The sequence below is a fragment of the Perognathus longimembris genome, chromosome 17, assembly GCF_023159225.1.
Source record: "Perognathus longimembris pacificus isolate PPM17 chromosome 17, ASM2315922v1, whole genome shotgun sequence".
In the NCBI taxonomy this organism is placed as follows: domain Eukaryota; kingdom Metazoa; phylum Chordata; class Mammalia; order Rodentia; family Heteromyidae; genus Perognathus; species Perognathus longimembris.
This window is the reverse complement of record NC_063177.1, coordinates 14,092,070-14,110,638: the sequence shown is the minus strand read 5'-3', so window position 1 is coordinate 14,110,638 and position 18,569 is coordinate 14,092,070. Positions and strand designations below refer to the sequence as shown.

General features: G+C 43.1%; 1 protein-coding gene across 4 annotated transcripts in view; it reads right to left on the bottom strand.

Annotated features, from left to right (window-relative positions):
- The window catches only part of Tom1l2 (target of myb1 like 2 membrane trafficking protein), a 139,069-nt gene that overhangs the window by 86,864 nt on the left and 33,636 nt on the right, over positions 1-18,569 (bottom strand). Inside the window, exon 2 of one of the 4 annotated variants that reach the window (XM_048366146.1) lies at positions 18,011-18,220. The exons of 2 other annotated variants lie outside the window; for them this stretch is intronic. The gene's annotated coding sequence lies outside the window, so the exon portion shown is untranslated. The remainder of the gene's footprint in view (positions 1-18,010; positions 18,221-18,569) is intronic. One more of the 4 variants, XM_048366145.1, reaches the window with a different exon arrangement.

Sequence of the window (18,569 nt, the reverse complement as noted above, 5' to 3'; positions counted from 1 at the left end):
CATACCTACTGTGCTCAAAGCTCTGAGTTCCATCCATGGTGCTGCAATAGATATTAAACATTATGTATGCAAACATTCATATGTAGACAAATTTTTTAGCTTCCTGAGGCCTCAATACTCTCATCTATAAAATGGGGATCACACTACTTACAAATATGGAAATGATTGTCCCATTTGATTATGCACCAGAATCATCTGGCTAGTTTGGTTGTTTTTTTAAATGCAGATTTATGTATCTCAACCCCAAAGGTTCTTTTTCAGTGCATCTGATAGAGGACCAGAAATCTGTAGGGACTTAAGTTATTTTTCATTTTTAATTACACAATATGTAAATACATTTCTCCCTTGTAAAATATTAAAGCATTACCTTATCAGTTATGATTGCATTCAGCTGCAAGCAATTAAAACTAACAGTTGCTTAAACAGATGGGGGGTTATTTTTCTCTTGGAACAAGAAGAAATCTAAAGGCAGGCAGCACAGAACTAGAGCAACCACTCAAGGACTATGCAATGGCCCAAGATCTTCTTGTTTTCTGATTGCCACCACTGGCCTGAAGCTGCCCTTCCTTTCTTTAGTTGCAAGGTTGCAGCTATCTTGACAAAATCTGTGAAACAATCAGGAGAGGTGAAAGGGCTGAAGGACTTTGTTTGCCATTTATATGAAGGGGTGTACTCCCTAGAAGTTTCTAACACCAGCTTATAGGCCAGAATTGTTTCATGTGACCACACCTAGCTGCAAGGGAGCCTGGGTAAGAGAATTCTTTTTAGCTACCCCAAATACAACCAAGATTCTATCAGTAAAGATGAGATAAGAAACAGCTATTTGGTACCTGCTGAACAATATCACTGCAGTTATGGATAAGGTATGTGCTCCTTTTGGTACTCTCCCTCCACCAATCCTGGATTCATAGGCTTGGGTGGAGGCAATACTAGGGTTAAAAATCAAGCACTTTGGGCTGGGGATATAGCCTAGTGGCAAGAGTGCCTGCCTCGGATACACGCGGCCCTAGGTTCGATTCCCCAGCACCACATATACAGAAAACGGCCAGAAGCAGCGCTGTGGCTCAAGTGGCAGAGTGCTAGCCTTGAGCGGGAAGAAGCCAGGGACAGTGCTCAGGCCCTGAGTCCAAGGCCCAGGACTGGCAAAAAAAAAAAAAAAAAAATCAAGCACTTTGCCACTTGAGCAACCCTACCAGTCCTTTTTACACTGGTTATTTTCTTTTTCTTTTTCTTTTTTTTACATTCTGCATATCTTTAATTGTCAATACGATGTATAGAGAGAATACAGTTATGTGCTTAAGGTAGTATATACATATACATTTCTTGTCATACCTGTTATCCCCTTCCTCATTTTACTCCCTCCTTCCTTCCCCTCCAGCCCCTCACCCCACTCCCTTGCTTTCTTAATTATTTTTTCAAAAACCAAAAAATAAAATAAAATAATGTGAAAAGAAATCTTATCCTTAATGTACATTGTCAATCTAGTCTACAATGTTTATGTCCTCTATGATTAGTAACTGTAAAACAATTCCTCTCAGATCGGGTGATATATATCTATAGCTATAGCTATATCTTTTCTTTTACTACGTGTAATATGTTCCTTCTTTTTCTCTAAATTTTCCCCTCTCCCTTCTGCCCTTAAGTTGCTTAGTTTGTTCTCCTCAGTGCCCGTTGCAGCTGTTGGGCCCTTTCTACTGTGTTTTGTCCCCCTATTTTCCATTCATTCTGTGTCCTCCTTCCAGCTTCCTTCAGATGTGTACCTGTGTACATCTTGTGTGGGGTACAGGGTATGGTGTCCTTTAGTTTCTCTAAGACTGATTACGAAGAAGACTTTTGCTTCTTTATTTTTGTACACTGGTTATTTTCAAAATAAGGCCTCATTTTATGCATAGACTGGCCTGGACTGCAATCCTCCCATTTGTGTTTTCCCACATCGTTGAGATAATAGGTAAATGCAACTTCACCCAGCTTCAGGTCAAGGAAGAGTCTTACAAACTGTTTTTTTCCTGAAATGACTTTGAATCACGATCACCCCAATTTCTTTCACAGGCATTCTTAACAAGCTCCCCGGGAAATTCTGAAGCCCCCTAAGATTCTGAGAGTCACTGCCACACTTAAACACTTATACAGAGGTTTTGTTATGACTTTTAAGTTCAGCCTAATGGAGCTATAAAACGTGTGTAACAAATATTTATTATCATCTTTTTTTCCCTGCCCCTGCAAATCACTAGAAAACCAAATCTTGCTTTTACAGCCACATCTCAAGTTTGGCCCAAATGGTTTTGTTCAACAGACAACACAGGCATGCAGAAAATTATTATTGTTTTAGAAATCAAATCCATCTTTCAAAGGATGATCATCTGCCATCCCTGAGAATATTTAAAGAATGTGATTGGGCTCAAATCATGGCTGAAGCGTGAGACTCTAACTGAGATGACAGCATCATCCCACAAGGTGACTAACTGCCCAGGAAAGCTTGATCTTATTCCACAGACACATTTGACTAGTCAAGATAAAAATAGAACATACAGTTTTGTTTTTGCTTTGTTTTTGGACAGTTTTGCATTCAAATGTATACTTATACAAAGAAATAAAAGCCTGCAAGGCTAACCTCCAATACGGCAAACATCTTAGTGGTGAAAGCAATTATGCCTTATCTTGTTTTGCTTTTTTTTTGTTCTGGGTGAAGGACAATTTCCAACAAAAAATATATTCTTATCCTGGTATAATGACATACACAATAATCTCAGCTATTCAGGAGGCTGAGGAGAGAAGAGCACTTGAACCCAGGAGTTCAAGACCAGCCTGGCAATAGGGTAAGACATCATCAAAAAAAAATGCTCTTCTTTTAAAACCAGATTTATAATTTAGAAAAAAACCTGTCAACCCATACAGCCATCAGGAATAATAGAATAATTTTTGAAGGCCTCTGGTGGGTCAACTTATCCAACTCTATGCCATAGCTCATGTTATCTGACCTTTGTATAAAATTAAGTGGCAAATACGGAAGATGTCAGCCAAAGCAAGAGCATGACCATGAATGTACGGCACCATGACAAGGCTGCCAGATACAACGGCAGTGTTCTAACAGTGTGAAATAAGTCTGATTTAACAAGGAAAAACACTCCAGAATGATACACAGGCTCAAGGTCCCTGTGATTTCCTGATGGAGCTTAGAGAGAAATGCAAGTTCATTACTCAGTCACCATGCTGCACTCAGTTATCCTGTACATAGCAATTAGGGAGGAACTTGGGGTGCCATGCACGCAGCATACAAAGCCAGTCACCCTCTGAGAAGAACCAAAATGCACAAGACCCTGCAGCATGGCAAGCAGCCAGCTATTAAGAAAAGGTTTTCCAATCAGAATATGCTCTTGGCAAACCCCTGCCTGCAATTTCCTCAGGAAGCTACGAGGCTATGAAACAAACAAACTAATAAACATATTAATAGGCAAGATCTACATGTTAGATGCTGTTAACTTTGGGGAAGCAGCTGAACTGTGAGTCAGGTGGAGGGAGGCTGCTTTATACCTAAGGCTCTACTTTCTATGCATCCTTCCCACTGTAGCAAATGTGTATTATAATCTGTAGACAACTAAATGCCTTGCCTGAGCTTCTCCTACTCTTTATGCTCTTTCCAGTCAGCAGGCCCTAAGCTTGCTGAGCTGTGCTTTCCAAGGCCCTCATCATGCTGCCTGCCTTAATAGGTGGCTTAGAGAGTTGGATAGGAAAAAGGATAATGTGTCTAGGAGCTTCAGACTGGTCCCTGGGACTCAAGGCCAGTCATGCGCTTCCTGCATGTCCATGGGCTCAGATGCAAAGCTGCATGATGCACAGGATTACACCCCTCTAAAGCCTGTGATGGTGCTCCAAGAGCCTTTAGGTCATAAGGAATCATGTCACAAGTGATGAAATAACAGTATGCCAAATCAACACAGAAATATCCAGTATCAAAAAAAAATTAAAAAAAAAGAAGAAATATCCAGTATCAGCAGGAATTAAAGAAATGCACAGGGCTGGGGATATGGCATAGTGGAAAGAGTGCTTGCCTCATATACATGAGGCCCTGGGTTCAATTCCCCAGCACCACATATACAGAAAACAGCCAGAAGTGACGCTGTGGCTCAAGTGGCAGAGTGCTAGCCTTGAGCAAAAAGAAGCCAGGGACAGTGCTCAGGCCCTGAGTCCAAGCCCCAGGACTGGCCAAAAAAAAAAAAGAAATGCACAAGGAGGAAGATGGCACTGCCACAGTAGAGAGGCACCCTGACTCGCTCCAACTGAATAGCGAGCTGGGAACTCCAGCACCCAATACCCCATCAAGAACCCAGCAAAGCCAGCAGCCAGAAGCAGTGGAGAAAGGCAGGAAAACAAAAAAGAGCAAAAAAGAAGAGCCAAAAACCTACATGGAGCTGGAGAATCTCCAAGGCACCCTCCCCCCACCAGCCGACCCTGGCCCGAACAGGGCCAGGCTGGGAAAGGGGACCCAGTGATCACACCAGGACTCACACCAGGAGCGCAGAGTCCAGACAGCGGGACTCCACGGACACCAGGGAGAGTGCGGACCAAGACACACAGCGACGGTGGTGATGGGAAGTTCGGGTCCACACCGGGAATGGACATAAGCAGCTGGAGAACCCAACGGTGCAGAAGGGGAGAGCCGGGGACGCCACCACGACCTTTCGCCACACTACAGCACTCCACCACCAAAGGACCAACAGTGGCACGGGACACACACACAATCCAGGACCAATGAGTCCCCCATTACCCCCTCCCCCAATGGGAGACCAGCTATCAGAGACCCAAACCCTACAAAGAAGCTAGATCTCCCTCCCTCCCCCTCCCCACTCCGAGGGAACAAAGAACCCCCAAATCAGGCGGGAAGGCCCCATCAGGCTCTGGGAAGTCACAGGAGTTTAGCAGGGGAAGGGCGGAGCAGCTCCAAGGCCGCCTAGGAGCCTGAACTGGCTGCACCGGCCCCACCCCCTTCCCAACAGGGGCCTGGACGGCAGGCAGTGCAAGCCCCACCCGAGGTACCAGCACAGCAGGGACACCTGGGCCTGATCACGCCCCCCCTCGCAGCGGAGGCGCAGTCTGAGGGCGCTAACCCATGCCCAGACAGTTGATCCCACTGGGCCCCACACATACCACCCCCCACAGAGGACTCACGGGAGGGCGCAAGCACAACCCAATAACCCAAGGCTCGCTCTGGTAGGCGTACCCCGGTCAGGTGGACGGGGCCACAGCGGCAGCGCCCGTTGTAGTGGGCACACAGTGCACAGGTGGGCGGGGCCCCTGGCGACAGCGCCCACTCTGGTAGGCGTGCCTACACAGGAGGGCAGAGCTCTCCATCGGCCCATGCCCACTCAGTTTGGCGCATTTTGCGCAAGTGGGTGGGCCGCCCCTCAACAACACTGGCCCCGGAGCGGTCCACACAGGAAGGTGAACCGCCTGAGAGGTGAGCTCCTCTGACCAAGATACAGAGTAGAAAAAAGAACCAAAGAAGAGATAAGCCTCCACGCCACGCTGAATCAGCGACCAGCAAACCCCCAACAGGGGCACGCTAGGGTCAGCACAACAGAGCGGCAGGACACTGTCCCACAGAGAAAGACACAGAACCTACTGGCCCCCAAATGCAGGGAGAGTGACCACCTCGGCAACAACTGAGAAGGTCACGCTCACCCATTGGAAAGCAAGGTTCAACAGCCAAACCCAAACCCAGAGCCAGGACACCAGGACACAAGGCTCCCACTGAGAGACCAGCAGGAACCAGCACAAAGCCAAACCAGGGAAGCCACCCACAGATCTCCAGATACGCAAATCACAAAGAAATATAACACAGTTCATCAAAGGGCAAGCCAACTCGCCAGCTCCAAAAAGCAGCACGACTGAAGAGGAGATGGAGAATAAAAAAGCAAATGAGGCCATGGAAAGCATCAGAAACGAAATCAGAAAACAATTCCAGGAGTTTAGAGTGGAAGTCTTGAAGGATATCCAGGAAGCCACGAAAGAAATGAAAGCAAAAATAGATACAATGCAAACCTCCGTTAAAGAAGACCTTAACATCCTGAGAAGTGAAATGCATGAAAAAATAGATTTAAAATACAACTCTTTAAAGGAAGAAATTTCCACGATCAGAGTGATCTGACAACCATAAATAGCTCTCTGACATCCATAAACTCTGCAGTTGAATCCACAGCACAAAGAATTGACCATATGGAATCCAGAATCTCTCTCTTGGACGATGAAACAGCCGACAAGAACCAGAAAATTACCACACTCCAAGAAATGGTGAAGCTTCAGGGCAGACTAATCCAGGAACTAGTGAACAAAGACAAGAGATATAATCTGCGCATAATTGGAATAGAAGAAGGAGCCGAATACCAGAGCAGAGGGCTTCATCATATTTTCAATAAAGTTATTGCAGAAAACTTCCCCAATCTCACAAGGGACCCCATCCAGGTAACTGAAGCCTATAGGACACCTGGCAGGCCAGACCCCAGAAAAACCACCAAGGCACATAATATTCAAGACTTCAGATCTCAAGAATAAAGAGCAAATTCTGAATGCAGCCAAAGCGAAGAAAGAAATTTACTACAATGGAAAGAGGATCCGAATAACAGCAGACCTCTCCACACAAACCTACCAAGCACGAAGTGAATGGAAGAACACCATCCAAGTGCTACAGGCCAACAATATGCAACCTAGAATTAAATATCCAGCGAAGTTGGAGTTCACATTCGAAGGGAAAACCAGATCTTTCCATAGCAAAGAGGATCTAAAGGAGTATGTGAATAAAAAACCAGCCTTACAGCGAATTCTAAGATGGGAATCCCACCCAACAGAAATCGTACAGGACACACAGACCGAAACAGAAAGAAACTACAATGGCCAGAGCCCAACAGAAAGAGCAGCTCACTAAAGACAAGAAAAAAAAAAAAAAAGAGGAAAAAACAGCCCAACAAGAAAATGGAAGGAGAAAAAACACTCTTATCCTTGATCTCTTTGAATATAAACAAGACAAGGATGCCCACTCTCCCCACTTCTTTTCAACATAGTGCTGGAATCCCTAGCCATAGCAATAAGGCAAGAGGAGGACATCAAAGGGATCCACATCGGCAAGGAAGAAATCAAATTATCCCTATTCGCAGACGACATGATCTTATATCTGAAGGACCCAAAAAACTCAGTCCCCAAACTCCTACACCTAATAAACCATTTTGGCAAAGTAGCAGGATACAAAATCAATCCACAAAAGTCAGCAGTTTTTCTGTACACCAGCAATGTACAAGCAGAAAAGGAAATTATGGAAACAATTCCATTTACAGTAGCCAAAAAAAAGAATAAAGTACCTAGGGATCAACTTAACCAAGGACGTGACAGACCTATTTAATGAGAACTATAAAAATCTAATAAGGGAAATCAAAGAAGACACAAGGAGATGGAAAGACCTCCCATGCTCATGGGTAGGCAGAATCAATATAGTGAAAATGGCCATATTGCCCAAATTGTTATACAAATTCAATGCAATCCCTATCAAAATCCCAGTCACATTCTTCACTGAAATAGAGAAAGCAATCCATAAATTTATATGGAACAGCAAAAGACCTAGAATAGCCAAAGCAATTCTAGGCAAAAAAAGCAGTGCAGGAGGTATCACAATACCAGACTTCAAGCTACTACAGGGCCATCATAACAAAAACAGCCTGGTATTGGTATAAAAACAGATCAGAAGACCAATGGATTAGAATTGAAGATCCAGAAATAAAACCGCATTCTTACAGTCAGCTGATATTTGACAAAGGAGCTAAAGACATACAATGGAATAAACATAGCCTCTTCAACTACTGGTGCTGGGAGAACTGGGCAGCCATATGCAGAAAACTCAAAGTAGACCCAAGCCTATCACCATGCACCAAGATCAACTCAAAATGGATCAAGGACCTCAATATCAGACCTGAATCCTTGAAACTACTGAAGGACAGAGTAGGAAAGACGCTAGAACTTATAGGCACAGGAAGGAACTTCCTAAATAGAGTCCCAGGGGCACAACAAATAGGGGAGAGACTCGACAAATGGGACTACTACAAATTAAAAAGTTTCTGTACAGCTAAAGACATAGCCACCAAAACAGAAAGACAGCCAACCATATAGGAAAGGATCTTTACCAGCACAGCAATAGACAAAGGCCTAATATCTGTCATCTACAGAGAACTCAAAAAACTAAGCCCCTCCAAGCCCAGTAAACCAATTATTAAATGGGCAAAGGAACTAAAGAGAGACTTCACAAGAGAAGAGATAAAAATGGCAAAGAAACACATGAGGAAATGTTCAACATCCCTGGTAGTAAAGGAAATGCAAATAAAAACAAACCTGAGATACCACCTCACTCCAGTTAGAATGGCCTATACTCTGAACTCAGGCAACAACAAATGCTAGAGGGGGTGCGGGGAAAGAGGAACCCTTCTCCATTGTTGGTGGCAGTGCAAATTAGTACAACCACTTTGGAGAACAGTATGGAGGTTTCTCAAAAAGCTCAATATAGACCTACCCTATGACCCAGCCATACCACTCCTAGGCATCTATCCTAAACAGCAGGTCCCAAGATATCAAAAAGACATTTGTACTTCCATGTTTATCGCTGCACAATTCACAATGGCCAAAATATGGAAACAACCCAGATGCCCCTCCACAGATGAATGGATCCAAAAAATATGGTACCTATACACAATGGAATACTACATAGTGATTAGGAATGGTGAAATATTGTTATTCGCAGGGAAATGGTCAGAACTCGAACAAACAATGTTGAGCGAGACAAGCCTAGAACACAGAAAACAAAGGGGCATGATCTCCCTGATATATGACTGTTAAGAAAGGGAGATGGAAAGACAGTAGAGACCAGGTCTGTGAAACCAAAAACTGCTTGTCAAATGGTATTTCCCATGGAATTGGGGCAGCGACCCAACAGTATGTAACTAAAACCAAACAACTACTCAACATATAAAGGTCAAAAATTGACCTCTCAGTGGAATACAATAGCTCAAAAGCTATGTATGTACGTTCATATAAGACTACTGTCGACATATTGTCTAATATCGACATTACATTTAAAGCCCTAGGCGAATTTTCCTCGGCTTGGCCACGTGGCTACTGTATATGTTCTTGATACATTGTATATTGTATATATGTCTACCTGACCTAGAGAAGGCAAAGAAAAACAGGGCGTAAGATATCACAAGAAATGTACACACTGCCCGACTATGTAACTGTACCCTTTTTGCACAACAACTTGTCAAAAAATTTTGTGTTCAATTAATAAATAAATTAAATTAAAAAAAAAAGAAATGCACGTTTCATTCTAATGCACTTTCACCTCTCCATTTAGCAAATTTTGAGCACTGATTGCTGGTGCAGCCTATCTTGTGCAACAGTCTTAACTGGTCTCCCAAGAAGGAGGTCATCGCCTTCTACTCTGCCCAGCCTATCCTCCACCCAGCAGCTGAAGTGACTTTTAGAATGCAATTTTATCCTGCCACTGGCCTGCTTAAAGTCCCTTTTCTATTATGGTATCCCACTGCTGTTAGACAAAGTCTATATTCTATCCCCAGGGCCTTGCTGGCTCCTGCCTTGCCAGCCTCTCTAGTCCACCTCATTCTATCTCTCATTGTCCTCTAGCCTTTGCTTCCCTACATCTGTGCCCTTCAGCAGCTTTGGGCATTCACATCTTCTACCTTCTGTTCTGACTGCCTGAGTATCTAGGGCAGCCTTCCTCTCCCACCCCCATCCCACCTGCTTCCAGACTGGCTAACATTTAACACCTTCAGAATGTGGCCTAGAATGCTTCCGCAGCCTGTTCTACTTACTAGTATCCTTGTTCCAACCCAGGCCCAATGAAGACTGAGAAAATAGTCTCAAAATAACAAAAGTTTCAACAAAAATGAGAATAACTTCCAGCAAAGTAATTCAATTTAAATGAACTTATTTAAGTAAAAAAAAAATCTAAAATTCAGGGGGCTAGGAATATGCCTAGTTAGAGTGCTTGCCTTGCATACATGAAGCCCTGGGTTTGATTCCTCAGCACCACATAAACAGAAAAAGTCAGAAGTGGCACTGTGGCTCAAGTGTATAATGCTAGCCTTGAGCAAAAAGAAGCCAAGAACAGTGCTCAGGCCCTGAGTTCAAGCCCTAGGACTGGGAAAAAAATCTAAAATTCAGGCAAAGATGTAAGCCCTAAGATTTTTATTTTTTGCAGCATTAATTGTAGCAGCAAGAAGAAGCAATCCAAATGTCTAATATTAAAGGAAGAGTAAGTTAAATTGCTTATATTCACATAATGGAATATTATGTAAGCATTTTAAAGTGATACTTAGAGCCAAGAACCAGTGGCTCATGGCTGTAACCCTAGCTACTCAGGAAGCCAAGATCTGAGAATTGTGGTTCAATGCCAGCCTGGGAAGGAAAGTCTATGAGACTCTTATCTCCAATTAACCACCAAAAAACTGGAAGTGAAAATGTAGCTCAAGTGGTAGAGCACCAGCCTTGAGCAATAAACCTCAGGTACAGCACTTAGGTGCTAAATTCAAGCCCAGGATAGGCCCTCCCCCAAACATATATTTAGATCTGAGTATAGCTCAGTAGTAGAGCACTTGCCTAACATGTGCAAGGTCTTAGGTTCCATCCTTGTCATGGCAAAAAAAGAAAGGAAGGAAAGAAGGAAGGAAGGAAGAAAGGAAGGGAAAGGAAGGAAGGAAGGAAGGAAGGAAGGAAGGGAGGGAAAGGAAGGAAGGAAGGACTATATTTATAAACCTTTTTTTTTTCTGGTCCTAGGACCTGAACTCAAGGCCTGAGTACTCACTGTCTCTGAACTTTTGTGCTCCAGGTTATCACTCTACCACTTGAGCTACGGCTCTACTTTAGGCTTTTTTTGGTGGCTAGCTGAGGATAAGAGTCTCATAAACTTTCCTTCCCAGGCTGGCTTTGAACAGAGATCCTTAGATCTCACTCAGCTCCTTAGTAGCTAGGATTTCATGTGTGAACCATAGGCACCTGGTCTTTAGAAACCATTTTCAAACTAAAATGCTTATTACATACTTAGTGCAGAAAAATTCAGGGCATAAAAACTACCTACAATATAAGCTCTGTAAAGGAAAATGTATTAATAATGCAGAAAGGGAATACATAGACCAAAATGATTCTAACAATGACATGCATGTTGTAACAAATGCCAGGGGGCAGAAGGAGAGTGAGGTTATCTGACCTAAAGGACAGAAGCAGCCTGGAAAAGTATCCCTACTCCAGAGGTACATATTCCCAGAGTTATCTGGTCACCCCAAAGCAGGCTACTCAACATGACCTCTCCTTTAATCAAAGTGTTATAAAATCTAAAAATTTATGGCCCTGGTTTTGTAACTTGAGTTCTACTATAATCCCATTTGAGGAAACTAGCATTCTTGCTTTCATCTTTGGTAAGAGATGTAAATGGCAGTTTGTGTGTCACTATCTACTCTGATAAATAACCAGCCTCATATCTGGCTCAATGCCTCACATCTGGTCACACTGGGTTAGGATGAAGGGATCTCACAAGTATGGATGGAGAGGGCCAAAAATCTGTAGCAAATGGGGACTGATACATACTACCCTGATGAAACAAAGGTTATGTTTCTGCTTTTTTGTGTCACCACTGGGGGAAGGCCTTTCCCAGTGATTGAAGACCCCATGTCATGAAGCTCTGCACCACCTGCTGGTATCATGGGCTCTCAGCTCCCTAGCAGCTTTCTAAACTGCCCAGCATTGACACACAACCCACATGCTCCTGTCTCTTCCTGCAGGCTGTAGGAATGAGAAAGTGCAAGGGTAAATGGGACTAAATAATGCAGGGGTGAACACCATTCACACAGGAGCATAATAAAGTACATTTGAGAGATCTATATGGTAGAGGGGGAACATGGAAAGATTATACCCCACACAGAGCTCCAAATCAAAGCTCTTAAACTTAAAGGCAAAAAGAAACAACAACAAAAAACCCTTAAAGGTAGTTCCCGCATCGGTCTCCCACCTGTCACCCCAGTCAACCTGCATATGACACTGCTTAATGGAGAATTACATCCATTTCTGCCACTCACAGAAAGGTCTTCACTGATGTCTACATAAAAGCAGTGCCACATGCTTGACTGAGTTTCACCACACCACATGTCTGGTCTGGGAGCTCTCTCTAAGACACACTGGCACTAAGCACAAAGACCTCGCTCTGTGTTGACCTTCACACCAAGAGTGATGCAATGGAAAGAGCACCCAGGACTAGCAAAGGGAAATGAGAGGAAGGCAGTGTCTCAGATAAATTAAGAAAGGCCTTTCTTTCTAGAAAAGCCTGACAGTGGGATGTGCTGCTTATAAGATGAGTTTCTCATCACTGGAAGTATACAAGTTTGGGCTAATAGCCATCTGGCAGGATGCCCTTGAAGGAATGACCACCTTGCCAGAGATGTTGCCCTTGGCAACCTACAGAGCCCCTTCCACCTCTGAGACCTTGGTGTCTTTGATCTCACTAGTACAGCCCAAAGCTGCCTGCCTCATTCAACTGCCCCTGGCTAGGATGTTCTACACAATAAATAACTGCCAGAGGAGGTACTGAGGGACAATAGGGAACCATTCAATCCTTCACTGGAGAAGGGGATGATGGGATGCTATGGAAGGAGCCAGAGCTGTAAACCTTTCCAGACTCCACACCCAGATCTCTCTCTCTCTCTCTCTCTCTCTCTCTTTCTCTCTCTCTCTCTCTCTCTCTCTCTCTCTCTCTCTTATTCTCTCTCTCTCCTTTCCTCCCTCCTCACCTGGAGTTTGAACTCAGAGTTGTGCTTAAGCAGATACTCTACAGCTTGAGCAGTCTCTATCCTGAAGTAGTAACTTTTTATTTATTTATTTTTGTCAGTCTGGGGCTTGAACTCAGGGCCTGGGCACTGTCCCTTAGCTTCTTTTGCTCAAGGTAGAACTCTACCACTTGAGCCACAGCAGTACTTACGGCCTTTTCTATTTATGTGGTACTGAGGAATCAAACCCAGGGCTTCATGCATGCTAGGCAAGCACTGTACCACTAAGCCACATTCCTAGCTCAGTAGTAACTTTTTATTGTCACTTTGTACATTCTAGGGAGGTATGGCTCAGAGAAGCTAAATGATTTGCTCAGAGAAGCTAAATAATTATCACACATATATCTGAAGGATTTGGACTAGAATTCTGTTCTGCCTGATTTGCTGGGTCAAGTGCTTTACCAGTAAGTTACCACATAGTTACTAAGGATGGATTGAAAACAAAATTAAGACCCCTGATATGCAGGCAGCTTGTAAATATTTTGTTTTTAGCCGGTTCAAAAGTACATTTTCCATCTTGACAAGCCCTTTTGCAGGATTTGCAAAGTGGGGCAACCTTCTCTGTATGACTTTACCCTTCCTAGCCCTGCCTACCTTTGATGTTGATATTGATTTTATGCAAAAAGTTGTCAACTAGCCTTTAGGACTGAAGAGAATTCTCCTCCAGTCAGACATTTCCCCGATGGGCTGTGACCAGCTACTACCCAGTTACCTCATTGCACTTGGGGTAGCCCACAGTCTAGCCCGATGCCCCTCAGTGCTGCCTACATCACATTACATTTCAGTATCCAAATAACCCACAGCTAAAGTTTGACTTTCCCAATAACAGAAAGGACACAGAGCTCAGTTGGAACCTTCCGGTCAAAAAGCAATTTCATTCCTCTTTCCATGGAGGGTTTTTTTCAATGACCAATCAATGAGCAAGTATGCTTAAAAAGAACAAGTATTCATTAATTGTTTTGATTTTTCTTTTGTATTTGTGTTGGGGATCAAACTTGCATATGCTACACAGGTGCTCTACTTCTCAGCTAAAACCCCAGCCCAGACAGTCATTAATTATTACTAACACTTATTGATTCCATTTTGTCCCTAGATCTGGGGCAGGCCTCATGGGAAACAGGCCCTCAAAGTAACTAAAATCTAGTTTTGACCATTTTACAATTCCTAGTAAAACAGTGGATCTCAGTACTGCCACCAGTGGCTGCAAACACTGCAAACAGAAAGCCTTATATTATGTGCTTTCTGAGAGAAAAATATACTTCTTTTTTTTTTTTTTTGGCCAGTCCTGGGGCCTGGACTCAGGGCCTGAGCACTGTCCCTGGCTTCTTTTTGCTCAAGGCTAGCACTCTGCCACTTGAGCCACAGCACCACTTCTCGCCATTTTCTGTATATGTGGTGCTGGGGAATTGAACCCAGGGCCTCATGTATAAGAGGCAAGTACTCTTGCCACTAGGCCATATCCCCAGCCCAAAAATATACTTCTGAAGGAGTCTTGTCAAAATTGAACCTTAATTTAATCAAACTCTAGATCTAACTTACAATTTACATGAAATAGGAAGGACAGAAGGACATTCAAACATGCCAAAAGATACAATCAGCAAAATACAGACCATAGGAAACATGATGGGACAATGACCTGTTTCTTCTACAAATAAATTACAAAGACAAAATATGGAAAAGGAACCTATAAATAAGAAGAGGCATGAGAGATTCATCAATGAATGGCAGTATTATTGGATCCTAGTAAATTCTATTCAAATAAACAGTATATAAGACAACTAGAACTTTTTTTTTTGGTGGGGGGGTGCAAGTACTGTAACTTGAACTGAAGGTTTCAAGATCTTGCTTGATGGGCTGAGAATGTGGCATAATGGTAGAGTGCCTGCCTAGCATGGATGAAGCCCAGGGTTCATTTCCTCAGTACCACATAAACAGAAAAAGCCAGAAGTAGTGCTGTGGCTCAAGTGGTAGAGTGCTAGCCTTGAGCAAAAGCTCAGGGATAGTGTCAGGCCTGGAGTTCAAGCCCCAGGGCTGGCAAAAAAATAAAAATAAAAAAGATCTTGCTTGACTTCTTTGTTCATAACTGATGCTCTATCACTTAACCACACAGTTCCAGTCCAGCTTTTTCTCTGGTTAGTTGGAGATAGAGTCTTTGTGTGTGTACATGTGTGTACGTGTGTATGCACTGGTACTGGGACTCGAAGTCAGTGCCTAGCAAGGCACTGGTGCTTAGATCTTTTGCTTAGGGCCAGCTCTCTACTACTCAAGCCATATTTTCACTTCTGGCTTTTTGGTGGTTAATTGGGAATAAGAGTCTCACGGACCTTCCTGCCCAGGTTTTGAACTGTGATCCTCCGATCTCAGCATTCTATGTAGTTATGATTATAGGTATTAGTCCTCCAGGGTTGCTTTTTGAATCTCAATCCTCATATCTTAATCTCTTGAGTAGCTAGGATTACAGGTGCCTGTCAACAACTAGAATTTTGGTTTTTGTTTTCCAGAGCTAAGGACCGAACTCAAGACCTTGCACTTGCCAGGCAAGTGCTCTTCCACTGAGCTAAATCCCCAACCCCTGGAATTTTCAATACTGATTAAATATTCAACATTAGATAATTACTGTTTTGGTTTCTCTTTTCTTTTTCTTTTTCTGTTTGAGACCAGAACTTGAACTTGCTATCTGACACTTTCGCTCATTGGCTAGTGTTCTACGACCTGAGCCATGCCTCCAATCCAGTTTTGATTTTTTTCTGAAACAAGGTCTTGCTATATAGCCCAGACTATCCTCAAACTCATCATCCTCCTGCCTTAGCCTATGAAGGGCAGAGATTACAGGCATGAACCATCACACGTGGCTTGAATCACTGTTAAATTTTTGAAGTACAATCCATGGCATCATGGTTGTTTTTGTTTTTGTTTTTTGTCTGTCCTGGGGTTTGAACTCTGGGCATGAGTGCTGTCCACCACTTTGAGCCACAGCACCACTTCCATGATCCTCACATCTCAGCCTCCTGAGTAGCTAGGATTATAGGCGTGAGCCACTGGTGCCCGGCTACATGATTTTTTTTAAAAGAGACATTATTAGAGCCTGGGGATGTAGCTTAGTGGTAGAGTAACTGTCTAACCTTATTGAGGACCTAGATTCTAACCCCAGCACCACTTTGGGGAAAAGGAGTAGTTATTATTTAGACATTTCTACTGCAATATATGGGTGAAATAATACAATTTGGGGGATTTACTTCAAAATAATATTGACAGGGAGAGGGACTAGGTAGGCAAGTAACAAAATAAAATAGGCCATGATTCAATAATTGTTAGTTAATATAAAGGGTACAGACCTCTACATATAAACAAGTTTATCATATTGTTCTACTTATTTTTTATTTATTTATTTTTAGGCGGGGCACCAGGCAGCTTTATTTGACAGTACAACAACATCACAGACTTGGGTGACAGCAATGGCCGAGGTGGGAACGTGGCCCTCCCCCACCACTATTTTTTATTTTTCTATAACACAAAGTTTTAAAAAGTATATCCAAATTTGAATATAAGATTGATACATTCAATATTCTCAGAGAAAAGATAAAGTGAAAACTACAAAGCACTGATTACAAATGGAACAGGGTATATATAGGGGACAGATGGAGATAGATAGGCACACTTACTGAGTGTCTAGTGTTCTTATGTTTGAGGTTTCTCAGTAGACATGTGGTTTTTTTTAGCTGTGTCATCTTTGTCCCTCAGTGACATCACCTGTACTATAAAAGTATTAAGAATTTTGCTTCAAGGGCAAGGGTTTAGATTAGTAGTGGAATGCTTGCCTTACATAATGGAGGTCCTGGATGGATACTTAGTGCCATTAGCAAAAAAAAAAAAAAAAAAAAAAAAAAGGAGAGCTGAGATACAGTGATACACCTGTATGCCTCAGGAGCTGAGGCATGAGGACTGTGACTTCAATATCAGTCTAGACTACATGGCAAATCCCTGTCTCAAAAAAGAAAAAAAAATGCTTCAGATAGTTGTTACCAGATGAGATAAACTTTTACATGTTGACATGTTAAAGGTGTAGAAGAATGGGTTGGCACATAAAAACAGTACTCAATAAACAGTTTGGGGGGCTGGGAATATGGCCTAGTGGCAAGAGTGCTTGCCTCATATAATGAAGCCCTGGGTTCAATTCCTCAGCACCACATATATAGGAAACGGCCAGAAGTGGCGCTGTGGCTCACGTGGCAGAATGCTAGCCTTGAGCAAAAAGAAGCCAGAGACAGTGCTCAGGCCCTGAGTCCAAGGCCCAGGACTGGCAAAAAAAAACCAAAACAAAACAAATAAACAGTTTTGCCTTACATAGACCTTTGCAGTAAATATTATTAGATCCATTTTATAGGTGAGGAAATAGAGGATCAGAAAAGTAAGTAACTTGTCCAAGAAGTCATGTTGCCAATATGAGGCAGACCTTGGATTTCAGACCCACTCTCCAGGCGTAAGCCTAGGCTTGGGCCCCAGCCAGAAGGCAGCTCTGTGGCTGCTGAGTTGAGAAGAGGCTTTAAGGGAAGAAATGAGCAATGAGTCTGAACAAGGAACAGGAATAAGGTAAGGCGGAAAGAATTAAGCAAGAAAAGCACTTAAGACCCTCAGAAATGCCATTCTCATGAAGTTGGAGGCAAATTCTTCTCCTAATTAAAGACTGGCCTCCACAGCTGTCATTGGAGTGACCTCACTAATTCAAATAAATAGCCACAGGGTTTCAGAGGGAACTCTGCTTTCTGTAATAAGGATTCTGGATTATAGCCCAAAGCTTTAGCTAGTTAAGTGCGAGGGTCAGTCTCATAAATTGTTTAGTTGGCCAGATCCCAAGAAAGCCAGCCTGTCATCCTAGCAATGAGATGATAGGTTCTGCATTTCTACCCCAAATGGGAGCTTTTCCACAGAGCTTGCAAATCATACTTCTAAGAGCTGTATCACCAGGATTCTCGACTTTCTGCTCAAGTCTGCTCCCTTATATGGGGGTAGGAGGAACAAAACTATTAAAGATGGCTATCCAGGATGGCACCCAGAATGCACCCAAATCCACAAAAGAGATTATTTCTCCAGTGAAAAGGTAGACCAAAGCTGTCTAGGAAGCAAAGCCTTCTGTTCTTGCTTACTGCCTTCTCTTTCCACACCTGGAGTTCACAGTCCAACTTGGCAATTCTGTTCTTCACATGATAGATGGAAAACCATCGAACAACAAGTTCCAGAGGTCTCTATGAGCTGCAGGAAGTATAGTCTAAAAGTGCCATTCATGTCTTCACTCTTCCTTCAGATGACCACAGACAGACAATTCCTTTATCTGCGTGGCTTTCCTATCAACAAAACTGGATAACAGAAAAATCTCATCCTCTTTTGCTGGGTGCTGGTGGCTCATGCCTATAATCCTAGCTAATCAGGAGGCTGAGATCTGAGGATTGCAGTTCAAAGCCAGCCTGGGCAAAAAAGTCCCCATGGGACTCTTAATTCCAACTAACCACTCAAAAACCAGAAGTGGAGCTATGGCTCAAAGTGGTAGAGCACTAGCCATAAGCAAAAGAGCTCAGAGACAGTGCCCAGGCCCTGAGTTCAAAACCCACAACTGACCCCACCTCCAAAAAAGAGAGTCACTTTGCCTCCAAAAGCATAAGGAAGAGGTAACAAGTTTGACAATAAATGTACTCACTACCTTACATA